Raw genomic sequence first — 25,719 nt, forward strand, 5'->3', positions numbered from 1 at the left:
AGAGAGCGTAGGCTTGAAAGGGAGACTGAGATTTCCTTCCTTCCCAAGGGAACCTCAGACTCTGAGGAATTTTCTGAGGAGCCTATGCAGATTGGGGCTACCCGCCTCTCCTCGCGTGAGAAGACGCGGAGGAGACAGCAGGGGTTGTGTTTGTACTGTGGGAATAAAGGTCATGTGGTAGTATCATGCCCAGAAAAGCCGGAAAACTTCAGGGCCTGAGGGTGATGGGAAATATCCTGTCAGGCCAGAAGTCAGAATTTCCCAAGAAGACTTTTACCATTCCGGTGACCTTGAAGATCCTCGGTCAAACTGTCAAGACTGAGGCCTTTGTGGACAGTGGGGCCGACGGGGTTTTTATGGACCGCCAATTCGCCCTGAAACACTCTGTTCCCTTAGTACCCTTGGCATCGGAAATTGAGATTTGTGGGTTAAACGGGGAACCATTATTCCAAGGTAAAATTACCTCTTGCACTAGCCAGATTTCTTTGTTTATTGGAGCCACACACTCTGAAAAATTGTCCTTTTATGTGACTGTCTGTACTTTTGCCCCATTGGTGTTGGGGTTACCCTGGTTAAGGGCCCACAATCCTCAATTTGACTGGGTCTCTGGGGAGATTCTTAGTTGGGGTACTGATTGTTTCAGGAGTTGCTTGAGCCTTCCAGTCAGGCTCTCGCAGCTAAGTTTGCCAGGATTGCCAGGGTGTTATGCAGATTTTGCGGACGTGTTCTCCAAAAAAGTTGCAGAGGTACTACCTCCCCATCGCCCCTATGACTGTGCCATTGATTTGTTGCCAAATGCTAAGCTTCCCAAGAGCAGGTTGTACTCCCTGTCACGTCCTGAGACTCAGGCTATGGCAGAGTACATTCAGGAGAACTTGGCTAAGGGATTTATCAGACCTTCACAGTCTCCAGTTGGGTCGGGGTTCTTCTTCGTGGGTAAAAAGGACGGTTCGTTGCGACCCTGCATCGACTTCAGGGAATTGAACCGTATCACGATTAAAAACTCATACCCACTGCCTCTCATTTCGGTCTTGTTTGACCAGCTTCGTACTGCCACCATTTTTTCTAAGATTGACCTACGCGGTGCGTACAATCTAATCCGAATAAGAGAGGGGGATGAATGGAAGACTGCCTTTAATACCCACTCAGGGCATTATGAATATTTGGTGATGCCTTTTGGGCTCTGTAATGCCCCGGCAGTCTTCCAGGATTTCATGAATGATGTGCTCAGGGAATATTTGGATAGATTCTTAGTTGTATACTTAGATGACATCCTAATCTTCTCCCATTCCCTGGAGGAACATCGGAAGCATGTACGCTTAGTCCTCCAGAAACTCAGAGACCACCGGCTTGGGGCAAAGCTGGAGAAGTGCGAATTTGAAGTTCAGCAAATCGCATTTCTAGGATATATTATCTCCCCAGAAGGTTTCCAAATGGAGGGTTCCAAGGTACAGGCAGTCCTGGATTGGGTGCAGCCCACTAGTTTGAAGGCGCTTCAGCGTTTCCTGGGCTTTGCGAATTTTTATAGATGATTTATCGCTGGATTTTCGTCTATAGTGGCGCCCTTGGTGGCACTCACTAAGAAAGGGGCGGATGTTGCTCACTGGTCTTGTGAGGCTAAAGCGGCTTTTGCCCGTCTCAAAAGGGCATTTGTTTCGGCCAAGGTGCTGCGACACCCAGATCCAGAGCGTCCTTTTGTGGTGGAGGTGGATGCCTCTGAGATGGGTATTGGGGCAGTGCTTTCTCAGATGGGAGTGTCTGATAATCGCCTTCATCCCTGTGCTTACTTTTCCCGTAAATTTTCGCCTGCCGAGATGAATTATGACGTGGGTAACCGGGAATTGTTGGCTATTAAGGATGCACTCGAGGAGTGGAGACACTGGCTTGAGGGGGCTAAGTTTGTGGTCTCAATTCTCACTGACCATAAGAATCTGGCATATTTAGAGTCAGCGAAGCGTCTCAATGCCAGGCAGGCACGATGGGCTTTGTTTTTTGCTCGCTTTAATTTTTTGATAACATATCGCCCTGGGTCAAAAAACATCAAGGCTGATGCGCTCTCGCTGAGTTTTGCTCCAATCCAGGAGACCACCGAGGAGCCGTTGCCCATTGTTTCCCCATCATGTATTAAAGTGGGCATTACCCAGGACCTCTTATCATTAGTCCTTAGAGCACAGGAGCAGGCTCCTCCAGACCTTCCGGTAGGTCTTTTGTTTGTGCCTCCTAGGTTAAGACAGCGAGTGTTCCTGGAATTCCATGCCAAGAAGTCGGCAGGTCACCCGGGTATTGCCAGAACTCGGGAGTTGCTATCTAGGGCGGTGTGGTGGCCCTCGGTGGCTAAGGATGTGGATCAGTGGGTTCGGGCATGTGACATCTGTGCCCGAAATAAGACTCCTAGAGGGGTTCTTGTTGGCCCATTACATCCACTCTCTATCCCATCTAAGCCATGGACCCACATTTCAATGGATTTTGTGGTGGACTTGCCCAAATCCTCGGGGATGACAGCCATCTGGGTTGTCGTTGACAGGTTTTCGAAGATGGCGCACTTCGTTCCACTGGTTGGGCTGCCATCAGCCAGACGCCTGTCTGAATTATTTATGCTGCATGTTGTGCGTCTCCACGGGTTGCCACTTGATGTGGTCTCTGACCGCGGATCCCAGTTTGTGGCCAAATTCTGGAGGGCATTTTGTTCCGATCTCCAGATTTCTGTCAGCTTGTCGTCAGGCTACCATCCGCAGTCTAATGGGCAGACTGAAAGGGTGAACCAGTCCTTGGAGCAGTTCCTCAGGTGTTATGTCTCCAAGTGTCAGACTGACTGGGTTGCTCATCTGTCCATGGCGGAGTTTGCCTATAACAACGCGGCTCACTCTGCTACAGGGATCTCTCCCTTCCTTTGTGTGTATGGGCATCATCCTAAGGCCAATTCTTTTGACCCCGTGGACTCCACGCCTGGTGGTTCCTCTGTGGTTTCGGTCCTTAGAGGTATTTGGCGGAAAGTGAAGAAAGCCCTTGTGTCTGTGTCATTAGTGACCAAAAGGGTTTTTGATAAGCGGAAAAGACCCTGCAGCTTCAAATTAGGAGACTTCGTCTGGTTGTCTACCAAGAATTTGAAGTTGAGACAGCCATCTCATAAGTTAGGGCCCCGGTTCATCGGCCCTTATAAGATCACCAGGGTTATCAATCCGGTGGCATTTCAGTTAGATCTGCCCCGTTCTTTGGGTATCAATAAAACATTTCATTGTTCCCTTTTAAAACGGGCGATTAGTAATCCTTCTACCAGTGGAAGACCTTCCCCTCTTCTGATACGTGGCCAGAGGGAGTTTGTTGTTGAAAGGATTCTTGACTCCAAGGTGGTTCGGGGTCGGCTGTCATTTTTGGTGCACTGGAAGGGGTATGGCCCGGAGGAGCGGTCGTGGGTGCGCAGTTGTGATCTTCATGCCCCCAGACTGATACGCTCTTTCTTCTCGCAGTTCCCCGATAAACCCGGTGGTAGGGGTTCTTTGACCCCTCGTCAGAGGGGGGGTACTGTTAGGGTCTCCTGCCCTGTGCTGCCACGTTGTCATGGCAACCGGGAGACAAGTGCTAGTGGAGTAACCTGAGCGCAGCTGATACTCCGGTTCGGGTCTTTTGCTGTGCAGTGGTTATAGGCTCTGTGCACGGCAGGGGATCCGGTGCTGGTTTTTGTGCTCACAGTCTGTGATGTCTGAGTGGGGCGTGGACAGCACCTGCTTTAAAAGGCCTCTTTTCAGGGTAAGCAGATGCTGCTGAATCTTTGTTGGTTAGTCAGTTCATGAACGTTAGCCAGTACTGTGTAGCTTTGTATTTGTTTGTTGCTTACTGCAAATAGGCCTGGGAATTTGGTATTACACTCTGCCAATCCAGACCTAGCAGTAAGACTGGAGTCAGTCGTTTAGCTTGCTGGGGTTCTGTTACTACCCTGTGAACTTAGCAAGTTTGCGGCTGTATTCTAAGACTTGCCTGTCTAATCCTGTCTCACTGTGCTAGGTGTCAGGGGTCAGTTTAGTGGCAGTAAGCTAAAACCTGTGCACTGCAAGTGAGAATTTGGATTGTGGAGATTCTCCTTGTGTCTATCATTCCATCTCTGACCAAGGAGTTTACTGCCACACCCGTTGGTAACCCTTTAGGGTTTTGCTGTTGCCCTTAGCAACAGCATTTCGGGTACTCTACGTATTAAAACACAACATCTTGCTTTTTCCATCTTAGCAGTTCTAATACAAGGGAGATACCCAGTTCCTTAGCCTCTGGGCTTCTCTGTTCACTTTGTGTGTATTTTGTTACCCTATCACCTTCTGTGTACGTTATGTCATATCCCCCAGTTTGTCTGTGAGTCCATCTGTTTTGCATAACAGTTCAAACACCAGTACATTCCTGCAGACACTGGAGTGCATAACAGTTCTGACACCAGTACTTTCCTGCTGGCACTGGTGTGCATAACAATATGTTCCAATTACAATTTCCTCGCTATCGTTAGACTACATAAGAGATATATATTTAACTCTCCATACTCCACTAAAATCCGGAAGGACACACAGGAAGTGAGATCACTTCCTTACATGTGACCTCATATTTTAGGATAAAAATCCCAGGACTCCCACAGCATGTCATCCCCTTGAAGAAGTCCTCACATTAGGACGAAACGCGTTGGGACAGGGACTGGATGCCCACCCCTTTTGACTTCCTATCCGTGGACAGATAAGCCATGTTTTTACCTTTTATCTTGTACGTTTGATACTTGCATTCATGGATGAAATCTAATCCAATACCCATATTTGTGGACAGATAAGCCTGCTATACTTTTTAATATTGTACGAGTAATACCTGCATTTTTAGAACTGAATCAGCTGCTATATATGTCCTTTAAAATTTGTGTACTGTTTTATCTATATATGTAACCTGCATGTTTTGGCAGGAGTGTGTCTATTAAACTATTGTTTTTAACTAAACATAGTTTCTACTATAAATTTGGAACCTGCATAGTTCCTATAAATTGTTTTAAAAAAAAAAAACACCTGTGGAAATCTAAAAACAGTACACACTATGTCTATTTTATCTCTCCTTTACATGTCCGGTTTTTAAGAGTCATCTACCAGAAACATCCGCAGCTAAGTTGCTATACTTTGTCTGTTTTATTATCACAATTTTTTCACGAGGAGTGATTCACCAACACTATTAGGCGCTTTTATATACTTCATTTTTTAATATTTATCTTTATATTGTTTAAAAGCTGCCACTTACGTACTCGTAAGGAGTGTTAGGCCTGACCATATAGTCATTATATCCCTTTGTTTTAGGGGGTCTTACTGAATTTACCTAGGCGCTATCCTCTATTGTTATATATATATATATATATATATATATATGTTATCCCATATCCGGAATGCTCGGGACCAGGAGCATTCCGGATATGGGATTATCCAGATAACAGATTACCTGTTATCTGCATGGGTTTCGGGGATCCAGCGAGTCGGCAGGGGGGACCGCCGTGAGACCAGCACGACGGTGAGGAGTCCCGGGGATCTGGCGCATCAGTGGGGGAGTCCGAGGGGTCAGTGGCGGGTACTGGGAGTCAGCGGCGGTGAGGGAATGGCTGCAAAGCCACTCCCCCACCTGTCTGTGATTGGCCGCAGACTCCAGTGACGTCATGACGCCGGCCGCGTCACGACGTCACTACAGGACTGAAATATTCCGGTTTTCGGAATATTTCGGTTAACGGGTGTCCGGATAACGGATACCCGACCTATATGTATTATATATATATATATATATATATATATATATATATATATATATATATGTGTGTGTGTGTGTGTGTGTGTGTGTGTGTGTGTGTGTGTATGTATGTATGTATGTATGTATGTATGTACACACACACATACACACACACACACACACACACACACACACACACATACAAATAGAGAGTACCGGCTCTCCCATCAGCAAACTCCAATGTTGCGCCGGGTGCCCGTGCGGTAAATGTAAAACACAAGTAGGAAAGAGTCACAGCACTCCAAGGCGACTTTAAAACATGGCACAAACGGCAGAGCTTCAGCAACGTTTCAATGTACTTCACATTGTCCTCAGGCTTACAAATAACACAAACGATACTCACATATATAGAGACCTCACCAGGTGTGTAGCGCCGTCACTCCGGAAACGGGACAAACACCCGCCCAGCAGCGCTTTCTTCAATAGTGACGTCATCCATGTGCTCCCCCATCACCATGGTAACCATAAACGCTACAACCAAACACAACAAGATCTATTACTATGCACTGCACCTAAAGACAAGCCACAGTGTCCAACCTTTGGATCCACTGTGCTTCCCTCTGTAGTAATTTTAATCCCCGATTGCCACCTCTAAGGGAGGGCAAAATTTGGTCAATCATTCTATACCTAACCGATGTCAAAGAATGACGGGCAGTACTAAAGTGACGTGCAACAGGTTGGTCACTTTTACCAGTATTGATAGCTGCCTTAATAGCCAACCTGTGGGCTGCCATACGTTCTTTGAATGTTCTTTCGGTTTTACCGATGTATGACAGCCCACAGGGGCAAATCAATTGGTAGAACACAAAGCGAGACCCACACGTGAGGCGGTGTTGGATATGATATGTTTTCCCCATATGTTGGTGTTGAAATGTGTCACCTGGTATAAGGAACTGGCACGTAGTACACGTGCATTTATAACATCCCTTTCTCATACCATAAAATACAGATTGCGGCACCGGGTCAAAAACATCCATTCTGACCAAAATATCACGTAAATTTCTGGTTCTTTTTTAACAGGGCATGATCCTGGTATTAGTTAATTTCAACACAGGATCCGACTGTATTAGTTCCCAATGTTTTTTTACTGAAGATTTAATAGAATTACTAACTGTATTAAATTCTTGTACCCATGGAATGCGTGCACTGGATGACTGATCTTTCTGCGAGTATAAGAGTTGATGTCTATCCAACACCAAGGCCTTAGTCTTAGCTTCCTTTAACAATGTGGGATGATATCCCCGCATCCTAAACTTTTGGGACATACTATCAATTTGTTCAGCTGCCAATGCTGGATCTGAGGTTATACGCTTAGCCCTTACAAACTGAGAATAAGGGAGACCCCGCTTAAGGGGATATGGGTGGCAACTTCTGAAGTGTAACAAATTGTTCCTGTCTGTTGGTTTGGAGAAGAGTGATGTCACTATTCTCCCATTGCCAATAGTCAATTGAACATCAAGAAACTGAATGGTATCTACAGCGATCGAATATGTAAATTTTATGGGATGCTCCCTGTTATTATGGGCATCAATGACAGCCATCAATGATTCACGTGTGCCTTGCCAGATGGCTAGCAAGTCATCGATGTATCTACAAAAGAAAATTATATTTTTTGATATCTCTGTATTAGCAAACAACAGCTCCTCCTCTACTCCAAACATGTATATATTCGAGTACGATGGGGCCACACTGGACCCCATCGTACACCCTTGTCGTTGCAAATAAAATTTCCCGTCGTACAGGAAATAATTTTTGCATAATGTCATTTCTAACAATTGCACACACAATGAGATGTCAGGTCTGGCATAATCCATTTGAGCCCTTAGAAACTGCTCAACAGCCGCCAAACCTCCCACATGGGGTATGGAAGTATAAAGACTCTGCACATCAATTATGCAGAGTAATGTACCTTCTGGCAGCATGGGTAAATCCTCAATACGTCTCAATAATGTACTTGTATCCAACAGATATCTAGAATTGCGCTGAATGTATGGTTGTATGTATGCATATGTTGTTAGATATGTGGCTTGTCTTTAGGTGCAGTGCATAGTAATAGATCTTGTTGTGTTTGGTTGTAGCGTATATGGTTACCATGTTGACGGGGGAGCACATGGATGACGTCACTATTGACGAAAGCGCCGCTGGGTGGGTGTTTGTCCCATTTCCGGAGTGACGGTGCTACACACCTGGTGAGGTCTCTATATATGTGAGTATCGTTTGTGTTATTTGTAAGCCTGAGGACAATGTGAATTACATTGAAACGTTGCTGAAGCTCTGCCGTTTGTGTCATGTTTTAAAGTCGCCTTGGAGTGCTGTGCCTCTTTCCTACTTGTGTTTTACATTTACTGCATGGGCACCCGGCACACCATTGGAGTTTGCTGATGGGAGAGCCGGTACTCTCTATTTGTGAATTACTTAGTCGCACCGGTGGCAGTGGTTGTGACTACATTACAAGGCTCCCCAGCATTTAAGCCTTAAATCCTCATCCAGGCATCCATGGCTTAGTGAGTTGGTTGGTAAATATCAACCTTGCACTTTTTTGCACATTTTGCACAATATTTTGAAAGGTGTATGCGCATTACCATACTGCCATAATACCCTGCACGGACACTTTAAGGCTACCAGCACTCTTTTTGCTTTGGTCCAGAAACACCTGTTCAAGATGACAGCTCCCACTGTAACAGGAGCATACAAGTGGGTTTATGCCTAAAGTAAGCCCTTTGGGTATTATACATATGTATTCGGAATCTGAAGCGGAGGGGATATTATATGATGCAGTATTACAGGACCAGGCGGAGGCAAGCTCATTGGATAGTATTTTCCGTACATTACTGAAGTATAAACGTAAAGAGATAGACTTACTATCATTGAGCGAATACTACCGGTCCAAAAAGATACCCCGTGGTCTCCGAATAAAAAATGCACCTACAATAGGTCGCCATGATCCGATCTTTTGCAGAAAGTGGGTGGGCATTATGAATAGGTGCTCCATGGATCTTATGTTGGTAATCATCGAACAAAGTACTAAAGAAATGAATGTAATGAAGGATAAGATTGCAACCTTTGAAGCAACGCATAAACCGGCGATGGTGGCAGATGAGGAAACGAATTGGTATGAGAAGCTGAGTAATCAGCTGCAGACCTATAAGAGAGAGCTAATTAAATTCAAAGCTGACAAAAAGACCAAAGTCGATCAAGACTATGAAAACAACAATGTCTATAGATGGAATGACAACAGCCTCAATATGGTCCAAAGAAACCATTCTTCCGCCACCGTCAAGACAATAGACGTTATCAGGATTCATCCAATGAATACACTTCAACAGCTAGTGAATCTGATGCATATGCAGCACCTTCTCAGAGGCAGGGCCCTTTAGGGGTAACTACCAGAGCAAAGGAGCAAGGCGACCACGATGGCAAGCGTTCACGCGACGGGGGCAGCAATGGAAAAGGCAAAGGGCAAGGCAGAGCTGCGAAACCACCCAAAGTGAAGAAAGCCCAATAGTTAATCTTTCTGATTACATATTAAATGAGGTAGAACTTCAGGTCCTGTCTAAGGGACTATCATTCGTACCTATGCCGAAACCACAACCGTTGCAATGGAAAATTGAAAAATATAGTTTGAATAGAACTCTTAAATTAAAAGAATTTTTTGCCAAACAGTCTCCTCCTGCCGTGTCTAATCCAGTTTCAACTACTATACAAATGCCGGAGAAATTGAAAAAGATTTTGAACAAATCTACATTTGACCCGCAATCAAATAATGCTTCCATACGTACATTCATGCGTTTGATAGAACAGGATTGTGACCGGTTAGTTGAGAGACCACCTCCAGTCCGAGATAACCTTACTAAAGGTCAAAGAGAAGCACTTATCCAATTGGCAGCTAATACAGATTTAGTGTTTCGACCCGCCGATAACGGCGGTGCCCTGGTGGTACAAAATTTGAAGGACTATAAAGAGGAAATTGGGTCACAGTTGGCTGACAGTTGTACGTATTGTCAGCTAATAAGTGATCCAACTGTCCAATTTGTTAAGGATTTAACAGAATGTCTAGATTTGGCGGTACAGTCTAACCTGATTCCAGCAGATATCAGAAATGCGCTGATTCCTTCTCATCCAGTAGTCCCTATATTATATATGACACCAAAAATCCACAAAAATATGGTCAAACCCCCAGGTCGACCGATCATATCGGCAAGGGGTTCGTTATTTCAGCCTGTGGCTATTTTCCTGGATGAGATCTTTCAACCATACATTCAGCGCAATTCTAGATATCTGTTGGATACAAGTACATTATTGAGACGTATTGAGGATTTACCCATGCTGCCAGAAGGTACATTACTCTGCACAATTGATGTGCAGAGTCTTTATACTTCCATACCCCATGTGGGAGATTTGGCGGCTGTTGAGCAGTTTCTAAGGGCTTAAAAGGATTATGCCGGACCTGACATCTCATTGTGTGTGCAATTGTTAGAAATGACATTATGCAAAAATTATTTCCTGTACGATGGGAAATTTTATTTGCAACGACAAGGGTGTGCGATGGGGTCCAGTGTGGCCCCATCGTACTCTAATATATACATGTTTGGAGTAGAGGAGGAGCTGTTTGCTAATACAGAGATATCAAAAAATATAATTTTCTTTTGTAGATACATTGATGACTTGCTAGTCATCTGGCAGGGCACACGTGAATCATTGATGGCTGTCATTGATGCCCATAACAGGGAGCATCCCATAAAATTTACATATTCGATTGCTGTAGATACCATTCAGTTTCTTGATGTTCAATTGACTATTGGCAATGGGAGAATAGTGACATCACTCTTCTCCAAACCAATAGACAGGAACAATTTGTTACACTTCAGAAGTTGCCTCCCATATCCCCTTAAGCGGGGTCTCCCTTATTCTCAGTTTGTAAGGGCTAAGCGTATAACCTCAGATCCAGCATTGGCGGCTGAACAAATTGATAGTATGTCCCAAAAGTTTAGGATGCGGGGATATCATCCCACATTGTTAAAGGAAGCTAAGACTAAGGCCTTGGTATTGGATAGACATCAACTCTTATACTCGCAGAAAGATCAGTCATCCAGTGCACGCATTCCATGGGTACAAGAATTTAATACACTTAGTAATTCTATTAAATCTTCAGTAAAAAAACATTGGGAACTAATACAGTCGGATCCTGCGTTGAAATTAACTAATACCAGGATCATGCCCTGTTAAAAAAGAACCAGAAATTTACGTGATATTTTAGTCAGAACGGATGTTTTTGACCCGGTACCGCAATCTGTATTATATGGTATGAGAAAGGGATGTTATAAATGCACGTGTACTACGTGCCAGTTCCTTATACCAGTTGACAAATTTCAACACCGACATATGGGGAAAACATATCATATCCAACACCGCCTCACGTGTGGGTCTCGCTTTGTGTTCTACCAATTGATTTGCCCCTGTGGGCTGTCATACATTGGTAAAACCGAAAGAACATTCAAAGAACGTATGGCAGCCCACAGGTCGGCTATTAAGGCAGCTATCAATACTGGTAAAGGTGACCAACCTGTTGCACGTCACTTTAGTACTGCCCGTCATTCTTTGACATCAGTTAGGTATAGAATGATTGACCAAATTTTGCCCTCCCTTAGAGGTGGCAATCGGGGGTTAAAATTACTAGAGGGAAGCACAGTGGATCCAAAGGTTGGACACTGTGGCCCCACGGGGTTTGAATGAATATTTGACCTTAAGTTATTTTAGATGAATTTATAGTAGGTTATCATTATATTACCAATGTTATATAGTCTATTTCTGAATAGGATGTATGCATAGGTTGTTAGATATGTGGCTTGTCATAGTAATAGATCTTGTTGTGTTTGGTTGTAGCGTATATGGTTACCATGGTGATGGGGGAGCACATGGATGACGTCACTATTGACGAAAGCGCTGCTGGGCGGGTGTTTGTCCCGTTTCCGGAGTGACGGCGCTACACACCTGGTGAGGTCTCTATATATGTGAGTATCGTTTGTGTTATTTGTAAGCCTGAGGACAATGTGAAGTACATTGAAACGTTGCTGAAGCTCTGCCGTTTGTGCCATGTTTTAAAGTCGCCTTGGAGTGCTGTGACTCTTTCCTACACACTATATATATATATATATATATATATATATAGATAGAGAGAGAGAGAGAGAGAGAGAGAGAGAGAGAGAGAGAGAGAAGAAGACGTGGCACTCACGGCAAATTTGCAAAGAATCACAAGGACATCAGTCGCTGAGGTAGAGCAACGTTTCAGTGGCAATCCACTGTCGTCAGGCAGGCAGGTACCTTCACGGAGGCACCGGCATTATTCACATTTAAGCATTTTGGAGTGCCTATCCATGCACATGTATATATATATATATATATATATGATCAATAGGGATAAAGTCTCTGCGCCTTCAGTGCTCTGGTGTGGAATATTCCTTAAATGTGCAGCTAATATTATATATGCGTACCGGAAATATGCTCAAAATAAGCCCGTAGTGGTATCTTTAAATGGTCGTCTTCCCGTGTCCTTTTACTCCTTGTACAGACACCCTCAGCGAGGGGTTTAGGTAAAGTCACGTAGGCAGAGAGGGAAGATAAGTGTCAGCAAAAATGCTCTTAATGTTCTAAAGTGACTAGTGACTTATTTGTGCATATGTCGCAAAAATTATTTTTATATATAAAGTGCTTTGTGCCTATAGTGTCTCAAAAAACCACTATATTGAAATTGTGATTTCTAATATTATAATCAGAATCACACCCATGTGATGAATTAAAAAAAAAGGAAAGTAAATAACTCACTCTTTTTAAGAATGCTTCTCCCTTAGGGTACTCCTTAGCAATATATAGTACCTGCACACCCACATTGGACTTCGCGACACAACCGTAAGAAAAAGACGTGAGAGGTACTAAAACTACTAACTCAAACCATTTACACTAGGTACAGATAACTTACAGGTAACACTGGATGCCCAAGGATTCATTTAACCCATTTGGAGATAGGGTGTTTAGTTTGATAATCCACCTTGACTCCAATTGTAATAGCCTACGTGCCCTATCACCACCCCTCATAAGGGTGGGTACATGGTCTATAATACGGTAACGCAATGTTGACAGGTTATGTTTAGCCGTAGCAAAGTGCCTTGCTACCGGCTGTTCACTCGTGCCGGAGGCTATGGCTGCTCGGATCGCCGAGCGGTGCTGGGTCATTCTCTCTTTAAATGTACATTCAGTTTTGCCTACATACAGCATAGCACAGGGACAAGTGATGGTATAGATTACAAAACGGGTAGTGCATGTCAGAAAATGTTTAATCTGGAATTTATAACCTGAAAACGGATGACAGAATGTCGACCCAGTCAATAAATAACTGCAGGTGGTACAATGAGGGCATTTAAAACAGCCATTTTTTGGTTTACCCAAAAATGTATGTTTCTGCTTTTTACCCATCTGTGTGACATCATTACGGACAATATAATCCCTAATGCTCAACATGGTTAGTTTTACATCTATATTGTGTTACATCTACAGGGATGCAGTCAAGATCCCGCCGGATGGGATCCCGGCGGTCGCAATCCTGACACCGGGATCCCAACCGGCACAATCCCGACATATTCTCCCTTTGTGGGTGTCCACGACACCCATAGAGGGAGAATAAATAAGTGTGCCAAGCGTAGCGAGGCACCATGCTCAAAAGGGGCTGTGTTGCACTCGCCCCCCGTCGGGATTGTGCCGGTCGGGATCCCAGTGTCGGTATTCTGACCAGCATCAGTTTGCAAGCTTCAGTGTGTTAGCATCTCTGTGTCAGTTTATTTGTTTCAGCAGTGTCTCAGCATTAGTGCCACACCCCCTGCAACCCAAGAATGTACACTATCCACCAAATTTTTTTATTATGGAGCTCAATGTGTTTTTTTTCCATGTGGGGGCCAATGTGTTTTATTTCTTTCCTGTGGGGGTCATCGTTTTTTTTATTTTTCCTCTCCAGGGTCAATGTGTAGTTTTTCTGTGTGGGGGGCCAATGTGTTTTGTATTTCTTTGTGGGTGTCCATAGGTGGTTTTTTTCCTGTGGGGATAAATATTTTTCTGTGGGTTTTAATGTTTTTTATATGAGAGTCAATGTGTTTTTATTACTGTGTGGGCCAGTGTGGCAGCGTCTGTGTGTAGTCTTCTGTAGACACAGTAGTCCCTCCCAACCAAGGGACATACAGTATCCACCACATTTTTTTATTGTGGTTGCCAATGTGTTTTTATTTTTTTCCTGTGTTAGTAAATGTGTTTTTATTTCTGTAGGGCCAATGTGTATGTGTTTACCTGTGGGGCCAATGTGTTTTGGTTTTCTATGGGGGTCAGTGATTTTTTTTCTGTAGAGGACAATGTGAGGGATAATGTGTTTGATTAATTTCCTATGGTGGCAATGTTTTTTTTTTTTATTGTTCTCTGTGGTGGCCAATGTGCTTTTTTTCTGTGGGGCCAATGTGTTTTTAGTCTGTGCATGCATCTGTGTTGCACCACACATGTGTCCTGATGCTCTTCGTACAGAGTTACGGATTCAGATGCACGCATCAATAAATGTATTAGAAATGTGTTGGACTTCTCAGGGTGGTTAGAAAAGGGTTGACAATCCAGACACAAAAGGTAATGTAGTATGGGTTGAGTCTCCCTTATCCAAAATGCTTGGGACCAGAGGTATTTTGGATATGGGATTTTTCCGTATTTTGGAATAATTGCATACCATAATGAGATATCATGGTGATGGGACCTAAATCTAAGCACAGAATGCATTTATGTTACATATACACCTTAACACACAGCCTGAAGGTAATTTTAGCCAATATTTTTTATAACTTTGTGCATTAAACAAAGTGTGTGTACAGTCACGCAATTCATTTATGTTTCATATACACCTTATACACACAGCCTGAAAGTCATTTAATACAATATTTTTAATAACTTTGTGTATTAAACAAAGTTTGTGTACATTGAGCCATCAAAAAACAAAGGTTTCACTATCTCACTCTCACTCAAAAAAGTCTGTATTTCGGAATATTCCGTATTTCGGAATATTTGGATATGGGATACTCAACCTGTATGGGCATGTTACTGATAGTGGTTGTTTACAGAAATGCTGAATCACACACATTGGAGGTCATATTTGGATAATCTGCACCTAGCATAGGGCTTGTAAAAGTTTCAATGGTGCGGCCAATGGTAGCATTTAAAAACACACAAAGCATGATTGCAGCATCTATAGGCACTGACAGTGGGAGTCTCAGTCCTTGCATATTTACAAGCATGTACACAAGGGAAGTGCATTGTAGCGGCATTACTATAAAGTTATAGACACAACTGCAGCAAAAGATGTAAGTCAGGCCATATAAGGAGAGACCCGCCCTGCTTGACAGACCCTACCCCCTTAACCATTAAGGGTCCATCAATTTCCTGGGCTGATTTTCCATCCCAATCCGCCCCTGTCCTCCAGCTTCATTTTCCCCAATGTCTTGCCAGCCTCATCCTTTCCTGTGTCTCTCCAGCAATATCCCTGCACTGTTTCTCCAGCACCACCATGGTGTTTACATTCACATCTCCCCTATGTCTCTCCTGCTTCCTCTGGGTCTCTCTATCTCCAGCCATTGGGGGTGATTCAGACCTGATCGTAGATGTGCTAAATTTAGCACATCTACGATCAGCTTCCCTGACATGCGGGGGGACACCCAGCACAGGGCTAATAAACCCCACAGGTCAGTCCCTGCCCCGTTGCACCAGTACAAAAGCATTACACAATGACAATGCTTTTGTACTAGAAGAGTAGCTCCCCACCAGCTCAACTCCTGCATGCTGGCAGGGAGCTACTCATCACTGCTCGGGTCACAGCGGCTATGTGTGACGTCACGCAGATGCTGCGGCCCCCCCCCCCCCCCCAATGGTCTGGGTATGCCAAACGCCGCCAGCCCACCCCCTCCTGCCCAGTGACTGCCTCTTCCTGTCAGTCAGGCAGATGCGATCGTAGGGTAAAGACAGCCATAGGCTGTCTGGCATGCGCTGGCGCACTGCAGCGCCAGTGCATGTGCACTTCAGACCTGATTACTGTTATGCGAACACGCACAGCACCAATCAGGTCTGAATCAGACCCATTAACTGTTCTCTTCTGTGTTTCACAGCTTCATGTATTTATATTTTAAAGTCCTAATAGCATCATGAAAATGCAGCCAAGAGCAGAGGTGATAACATGGACCTGGGGGCAGATTGGCCATAGGATTCACCAGGAAGATTCCTGGTAGGCCGATGTGTAGGCCTGGTAGGCCTGTTGTATGTGTTGTCATGTGACCCCACCCCCCACATGACAGGTAGCCCACTGCACTCAGTAAACTGCATTGTCCACATTCATTGTTATTCCATCGCTGCAGTACAACAATTCTGCCATGACTACACAGTATGTTGTACTTGTCAACCGTGTCAGGCCACGTCTACAAAATTTTACAGGGACACTTAGGGCAAGGAAGGCCACAATTGCATACAGTCAGGCTTTATGAGGAGGGATCCCACCTGCCTCAGACCCCACCCCCTTATCAGACAGCACCCCCATTAGGGCTGCTTCCATAAAAATCCCGACTGGTTTTCCAACCCTATCCGCCCCTGTATGGACCTCAGCAATGCAAAGAAGATATCATAGACATATCACAAATTGTATTGAGTGCTACATATAATAAAATACAATTGAACTTTGTTGCTGAGTTTGGGATTCAGTATAATAAAGTAAGTTGTTCTGTATTTGACTGGAAATCTCATCTGATGTCTGTGCCTGTTTGCTGATGATTAGATAATTTAGCGCTTCTTTGTTATTTCAATCACAGCAAAGTTTGAATATGTTTAAACAGACTAATCTGTATTTGAATTGTCTGATACCCACCATCGCAGATCAAAGAGCTCTTATCAGACAATAAGGAATAACACAGTTACCTTTTAGGGGTATATTCATTTAAGGTCGAAACTGCAGTCTTGTCGAAAAGACGTCAGTTTTCAACTTTTTCAGGTTGGAAGGGGTTCCGACCTATTCAGTACCCAGCATTTTTTTTGACAAGTCAGTGAATTTGACTTGTCGAATACTATGTGAATCGGCGGTATAGCTGCAGATTCCCGTGCTTCTGAGGGAAACTGGGCGAAATTCAACAGGTTTTGGCCCCGTCTCTGACCATCTCAGTTCGACTTAAAAAAACTTTGAACTGAGATGAGGGACCTGAGAGGAAGAGAGAGGGGGGGATGGGGGAACAGCCGCGGGCAGATGGGGGAGAGCCGCGGGCAGACGGGGAGAGCAGCGCTTCAGCACAGCGCTGCAGGAGGATGTGTCATAGCCGCTGCTCATGGCAGCAACCACCCAGCTCCAGCAAGTGAGATCCCACTTGCTGGAGCAGGGTGGACGCTGCCGTGAGGTCTGGTGGCTGTGTCACATCTTCCTACAGCACTGCTGTCCCCTGTCTGCCCGTGACTGTCCCCCCATCTGCTTGCGGCACTCCCCCCTCTCCCACCTCTCCGGTCCCTCATCTCAATTCGATTTTTTTAAAAAGTCGAATAAGATGGGCATTGAAAAGCCCTTGTCGGATCCATTCCAACAAATGCATGCCGAAATGGATCTGACCCTAATTGAATATACCCCTTAATCTATTACAGTTGACACAAACTGTATGGATTGTAATTGTAGAAATAGTCTCTTCTGCTCTATAGTGCTGAGTATTGTGCTTATCAGACCGGTTGTACAGTTATGTCAGCTGGGAGTACATATACATCCAATACTCCTATGAGATGTAGATTGAATGAGGTGATATTAATAATCACTGCTAAGGTCACATCCTGCTTATATTACATTGTCCTAGAAACATTATGGGGCTTGGGCTGAATTGGACCAAAAACACATATTTTATATTGCCTGGGCAACCTGTGTCCTGGCTTTGTGTGAAAGGGACTGCCCAGGGTCAGCGCCTGGACTGTGACCAAGGTTAAACCCGGGACTGATCTTGAAAATGTGACAAAGAGTCAAGCTATTAGTATGCAGAGAGCTGGATTACCGGCAATTAGAGATGATGTCATCTCCATGCACCAGCAAAGAGATAACCCAGCAATACCTGGGTCCAGCCTGCAGTGCAAACACTATTTCAAGAAGCTGGACCCAGCATGAAACCATGTTCAACAACGCAGGTTGGACCCGATTATCTGTGTGAAAGGGGTATGACACTGCAAATAAGTAATTGTGTTCTATGATATCTCTGCAGTTGCATGAAACAATAGATCACTGCGGCTGTGGCTACTTTCATACGCTATAAGGGTTAGTTAAACTCCTGTTATTATTCAGATGAATTAAAAAATGAAAGTGCAGTGCAAAAATAGGATTTTGGTACTTACCAGGTAAATCCTTTTCTTTGAATCCATAGGGGGCACTGGAGTACTCTTGGGATATGGACGGCTTCCACAGGAAGTAGGCACTGAATAAATTAATTTTGGAACTATACCTCCCCTCCATATCCCTGAGTACCTCAGTGTTTTTTACTGAGCCGAACAGGAGCGATAGAGAGGTTGACAATGGAGCACTACATATAACATAACGGACAACAATAAAGTTGACCCAACATTACTGAGAACTAAACAGTTGACACCATAACTTGTTAATCTGAACCAGTCGGTGAAAGTGTGTTACCATAAGATCTACTGAACCTACCCCAAACCAGGTAAACTGCTCTGGGTGGGCGTCCAGTGCCCCCTATGGATTCAAAGAAAAGGATTTACCTGGTAAGTACCAAAATCCTATTTTCTTTTTCATCCACTAGGGGTCACTGGAGTACTCTTGGGACGTACCAAAGTTTCCCCCGCGGGCGGGTGAGCTGTTTGGCACCTGTAACACTAGGCGGCCAAAGCTAGATGCTGATGCCGCAAACGTATCAAACTTGTAGAGGCGCACAAACGTGTGCACCGAAGACCATGTAGCCGCCCGGCAAAGCTGTGTCGTAGAAGCTCCACGACTCGCTGACCATGATGTTCCCACAGCACGTGTGGAATGAGCTGTTATCGATGTAGGCGGCTGTAACCTAGCATGAAGGTAAGTCTGACGTATGGTCACTTTAATCCAACTGGATAAGGTCTGCCTAGAAGCTGGCCAACCCATCTTGGCAGCATCATAGAGAGCAAACAACGTATCCGTCTTACGAACGGTCGACGTTCGGGATACATAAATGCGTAATGCGCGTACCACATCCAACCTACCAGAGTCTCCTGTTAACATAGGAACTACTATTGGTTGATTGATGTGAAAAGATAACACTACCTTTGGTAGAAAAGCAGAATTCGCTCGGAATTCCGCTCTGTCATCATGAAACACTAAATACGGTGGTTTGCACGACAAAGCACCCAATCTGAAACACGCCTTGCTGACGCTAAGGCTAAAAGAAACATTATTTTCCCAAGTGAGAAATTTAATATCCACTTGTTGTAAGGGTTCATAATAAAAAGACTAAGAAATCTAAAAAACCAGATTCAAGTCTTATGGCGCAGTAGGTAGAGTGAATGGAGGCTGAACTCTGAGGACACCCTGCATAAAAGGTGTGAACCGACGGCAATAGGGCCAATCTACTATGAAAATAAATGGACAACGCCGATATCCGCACTTTTAGTGTGGATAAACTCAGACCTCTATCTAACCTAGGCACGCCAAATTCTGTAATAATGAGCTGCCGTAACCGGCTTCCTAGCTCGTAACATGGTTGGAATACCCGATTCTGGAATGCCCTCTCTTCTTAAGAGGGCTGTCTCAACAGCCACCCCGTCAAACGCGGCCGCGCTAAATCGGGTAAAAGGAACGGACCCTGCTGTAACAGGTCAGAACGTAGTGGGAGCGGCCAAAGACCGACTGCGAGTAGACCGCGGAGATCCGAGAACCAAGCTCTCCGAGGCCAAAGAGGCGCCACTAGTATAACTGTGACGGACTCTCCTTTGATCCGTTTTAGCCACAGAGGGAGCAGCGGAAACGGTGGAAATAGATACGCGAGACTGTATGGCCACGCGATTGTGAGAGCATCCACCGCCACTGCCTTTGGATCTCTCGTTCTGGACACGACCTAGGGCGTTTGATGATTGTGGCGAGATGCCATCAGGTCCACCTGCGGGTAACTCCACTTCTGGACCAGCATGTGAAATACTTCTGGATTGCCAGCATGCCCATTCTCCTGGATGAAAATTCAGACGGCTGAGATAATCCGCCTCCCAGTTGTCCACTCCCGGAATGACTACTGCCGACAATATCATTTGGTGATACTCGGCCCAATAGAGGATTCAAGCTACAGATGTGACTGCTTACATCTTTGCTTTTTTTTTTTTTTTTACAAATTTGGCACAACTTGCAAAACACAGCTAAACTGTTTTTCATGAGAAGTGAGTGGATGAATTTTAAAATTTTTGTTTGCCATAAAAGAATATGTATAAAGTAACATATTAAGGCAGCAAATTAAGAAAAAAACACAAGACATGACTAAATCTCTGAGTATATAGCATGCAAAACCGTGCCATACATGACGGGACACAGCAAAGATGCACGTGGACACATCTGTACCTCCCGCATTGCCATACGGTTTTTTGTTCCTCCTTGTTTGTTGATGTATGCGACTGCTGTCGCATTGTCTGACTGCACCTGAACAGCCTGAGCCTGCAGCCTGTGCACTGCTTGTAGTAGCGCATTGTAAATTGCCCGGAGTTCCAGGACATTTATAGACAGCAATCTTTCGTGATCCGCCCAGAGACCCTGGAGCTGATAATTTTGAACTACAGCTCCCCAACCTCTGAGATTTGCGTCCGCCGTGAGAATTATCCAATTCCAGGCACCGAACCGTTTCCCTGCGGTTAGATTCTGTACTTTGAGCCACCAGAGTAGAGACTCTCTGGCCCTTGGAGACAACCTCACTTCTGCAGTAAATCTGCAGATGCGAGCCCGACCACTGTGCGAACACATCCAATTGAAAAGGACGTGAGTGAAGTCCTCCGAACTGAAGCGCTTCGAAAGCCGCCACCATTGTCTAATAGGCGAATGCACAAGTGAACCGAGACTGTGCGTGGCTTGAGCACTAATTGTACCAGATGACGAATGACCTGTACTTTCTGTTCGGGTATGTAAATTCTTTGATTTACCGTATTGAGAATCATACCTAGGAATTGAAGTCGTTGAGACGGAATCATTCAGGAATTCGCGTAGACAATGGTAGGAAATCAGATTTTCCTCCCCACTTGGTCTGCGATCTATCTCGTTTGGAATCCGACTCTGCCTGTTAGGAACGTAGCCAAAGTGGACGTTATGCGCTACTAGCGAAGCTGAAAACGCAAGAACCAACTGCCAACGTCCAAAGAAGCTGTAGGCAGCAAGAAGTGTAAGGTGGTCTTTATTTAGGGCAAACCTGAACTGGAATGCCCTGCCACTACAGCCTTGTTACCTCAAACCCTTACCAAAGCAGGGCGAAGCAACAGCCCTACTGCTGTGTAGGGTATACTCCGATATGTAGAAAAACACCCAATAAATGCAATTGTCTCTGATTGGAAATTGTTCAGCCTTCGCTGAGAACCTGACGTACTGGCCTGGTGCTATGAGGGCTGGCGGCAAATCGACCGCAACAATGTAACTGAAACTGTCTGTGCAGTCTTTACGCAGAGTACTAACCACTATACGATCACGGCAACTTAAACGAGCCAGGTAGGAGACCCTACAATCTTGTTATGCATAGTCAGATGCGTTATACATTGCGCCACTGGCCCAGATTCGTATTTGTCCGGCACACTGTGTGACCGACTTTGCAGCGAAGCTGCTTGTTTGATTATGCATAAATGCATATAGCAGAGGATAGTTTCAATCTGCCTACCTCTGGGTTATGGGCCCAGCATGCTTCCATTGCAGTACTCTGCTGCACATGTAAGTGCAAGAGATCATGTACTCCAACCAGTAAGTACACCACGGAAGTAACGTGTGTATAAACCTGCATTACCGTGCATGTGGTTACCAGCAATAGTGAATCTTCCTGTAGAGTCATGCTGTACAAAAACAATTAATAAATTAAACTCCTAACAACACCCCGCTCCTCCAGAGTCTAAGTGTTGTAGGGCAGCAACTTCCGAGAAAGAACCAGGAAGTAACATTAAAAGAAAAAAATTGTCCTACCATGGTTTTTTTTTTTTTTTAAACACCTGTTAAACCAGGATCTTTACTAGTGTCCATGCAAACACAATGTTCACTGTGGCCGGAAAGCCTAACCACTTGGCTACAGAGCCACCTGTAAAAACAATAAGCAAAGCTGCTGCGGTGTGGCCATGTTTGCAGTGCTCAACAGATAGTGTTAATAAGCACTGAGTGCTGACCAATTATTCTTGCTTACTGCAAAATAGACTTTTAATGTCAGCATATTATATATATATATATATATATATATATATATATATATATATATATATATATATATATATATATATATATATATATATATATATATATATAGAGTTACTGTGGACTGGCACTCCCTCCTCAAAAAACAGCGTTGCTCCGGTGCCTTCCCAATGCAGGTAAAACAGTGTTACAAAGAAGAGGCGGCACTCAGAGACTATAGTGGTCAAAATTGTATTCCACAAAAACGATCCAACGTTTCGGGGGTACTTACGCCCCCTTTGTCAAGGTGAACAATTTATTGTTCACCTTGACAAAGGGGGCGTAAGTACCCCCGAAACGTTGGATCGTTTTTGTGGAATACAATTTTGACCACTATAGTCTCTGAGTGCCGCCTCTTCTTTGTAACACTATATATATATATATATATATATATATATATATATATATATACACACATATACACACACACACATACATTTTTTTTTTAATAATATCAAACACAGTGCAACATCCAATTGAGGATACAACCATCATCCACAAACACATGTATGCTAAGCCATATGGAATCATTTCCAATGTACTCACTGAGGAAACCCATGGCCAATTATGTACTGAGACTGTTAACACTATCTGGTGTATAGACAGTAGTTGAACCCAGGATTCGAACCAATGACCCTGCAAGCAGCATCTACACTGTTGGCGGGAAGCCTAACCAGTAGGCTACAGAGTCTCCCTGATACACAGGTATAACACATTTTTACAAGTCTGAAACTAAATGCGACCTCGCACAGGCTTAAAACCTGAGATGACTGCTGCTTGACCACAGCTTAGTTAATGGGCCCTTCTAGTGGCCGGCGCCGGGAGCGCGCTCTGGAGAGCTATCCTGACTGTAAAACCTATGGTAGGTTTATATTGATAGTGTAAGGCCAAACTGAGCTATTTTTAACAGTTTAAACTAGCATGTATTAGTATGCAATCTAGTTGGATCACCAGTTTCCCCCAGATGGCAAAACAGTATGCAACCCTGCTTAGCTTCCAAGCTCAGATGAGTTTGGGCGTATCCAGTGTGGTGTGGCTGTAGAATAAAAATACCTACAGCACCTTGTACTCCCAGGTGGCTAATCAGGCCCAACACTGCTTAGCTTCCAAAATCAGATGAGATTGGGCGTATCCAGTGTGGTGTGGCCAAGTGAATTAAGCCAAAGCTGCTGCAGGTGAGTGAACTCACACGGCTCCACAGATACTGTTTTATAAGCACCATGTGCTGACCAATTGTTATAACATATCTTACTTTACAACAAATGAACAAAGCCAGTATTTAGCTGCCACAACCATGATTCAGATTTGCAGTCTTTAGGATAATATCATTATAAACAGTTATGATATAAATAATTATGTATATCCATGTTTTAGACATGGCAGGGAAACTGCTTATTAGTAATTGCTGGTGTCTTACTCAAGCAGACGGACAATACAAAAAAAAAACCAAAACACAAACAAAGACAGACAACTTGCACGACTCAGTAAATAGCACTAAGGTGTCTCTATAAATATATATCTGGCCAAGTGCAGTGCACGCCAGCCATATGCCTGCTCCCAAATTCCCCTTAACACCCCTGCGCCTTCAATGGAGGAGAGATGTAACACAGGAAATTCTGGAAATACAACAGGAAACATGGTTAATCTTGTTTTAACAAAGACTTCATAGCCTTTTGTAATACATATGCAGCGCTGCTGTATTCCCTTATCAATAAGAGTTGAATCATGAGATTTTATCCAGTGACCCTGACATTTCTGTGTGCAGGGAACATCACTGTGGCAGCAAAGTTACTCACTAGGCTAAGAAACCTGCCTTTTGACTCTCATTTGTGTGTCCCCCCATGCTCCGTATACCGTTCTCTATACACGGAGCCGGGCTATGGTGGAGAGGGAGCCCGAAGCGGCATCGAGGGCCTGGGCCACACACACACACACACACACACACACACACACACACACACACACAGTATCCCACACAGTGGGGCGGCAGCGTGAGCTGACCGCCCCGTTCAACATACCTGGACCCTGTGGTGAGGGCTATGACGGGGCTTCTCTGTAAGTTCCGTCCAGCCTTTACTGCAGGTTTTAGTCCTGCAGGTGGTAGTGAGGGAGCTCTTTTTAGAGAGGTCCGACCCCCCACAGCTGCTAAAGCACCCTTCACTTATCCCGGACCCACGCCTATTGGAAGGGGGGAAGGGATGTGGCAAATCGTTGAAAAAAGAAAAAACTTAGAAAAAATCCAATGAAATGTGGACCTCTGTGGCAGCAAAGCCACAAGCCTACTAACTGTGTCGAGCACAGAAAAAACACTGAGGTACTCAGGGATATGGAGGGGAGGTATAGTTCCAAAATTAATTTATTCAGTGCCTACTTCCTGTGGAAGCCGTCCATATCCCAAGAGTACTCCAGTGACCCCTAGTGGATGAAAAAGAAATATAATTACAGGTACTCTGTAATAAGAGTCACCAAAGAATATTAAGCTACATTGAGCTGTTTTATTTGCATATATTCAAGTAAAACTGACAGTATGAAAGACTATCCCTATCATGACCTAAGCTCTCTATTCTATTCTACTTCCAAATTAGCCCTATTTCTCTTCATAGGCTGTAATGAAGTGCGAGGTGGCTGAAGCTCCAATATTCTGTCCGAACTTGTACTTTTTTAAAAGTGGCAATTATTTACAAGGTAAAACCAACCTGGCTTTGCCTTATAAATGATTGCCACTTTAAAAAAAAAAACCATACGAGCCCATCCGGAATCTCCGATATCTGGCTGTCTCACTCGGCTGGCCCCATGTGTTTGTGTGTATGTGTAGCTACAGTGTCGGACTGGAGCATGAAGGGCCCACCAGGGAAATGCAATCACAGGGGCCTCCTAAGGGGCATTGCCATATGCTATAAGGGGTGCTGATATATAATCAGTACAGTCACACTGACTAAGGGGTGTAATACTGGGTATTATAAGGGATGGGTGACCTGCTAGGCTGCTACAATCAGTAAGGGGGAGGCACTAATGTCATTGGTTGTAATAATAATTAATATAAGGTATGGGTGCCTGTATTATCTATCAGTACCACCCCTACTGCTAAGAATATTAAGCTACATTGAGCTGTTTTATTTGCATATATTCAATTAAAACTGACAGTTTGAAAGACTATCCCTATCAGAGCTGGTGCTAGCCGCTCAGCAACGGGATGCAGTGCAGGGAGGCGCACAGCTGAAGAGGCGCTCTCCCTGCTCTACATCCCTGCTGCTGCCGGCTGCCGCTGCGCCTGTCACAGTGGATGACAGGTAGCAGCTCTGGCAGCTTACAGCCTGGCTCTCTCCCCCTCGTCCTCCCCAGAGAGATCACGCAGTGTGGGCTGTGCGGCCTCAGCCCACACACAGCGCCGCTGTCACATCCTGTGCTGCAGTGGTATCATGAGGTGGGGGCGGGGAATGCGGGCTGCACCCAGGTGTCACCCTTCAATG

The sequence above is a fragment of the Pseudophryne corroboree genome, chromosome 11, assembly GCF_028390025.1.
Source record: "Pseudophryne corroboree isolate aPseCor3 chromosome 11, aPseCor3.hap2, whole genome shotgun sequence".
Classification (NCBI taxonomy): Eukaryota; Metazoa; Chordata; class Amphibia; order Anura; family Myobatrachidae; genus Pseudophryne; species Pseudophryne corroboree.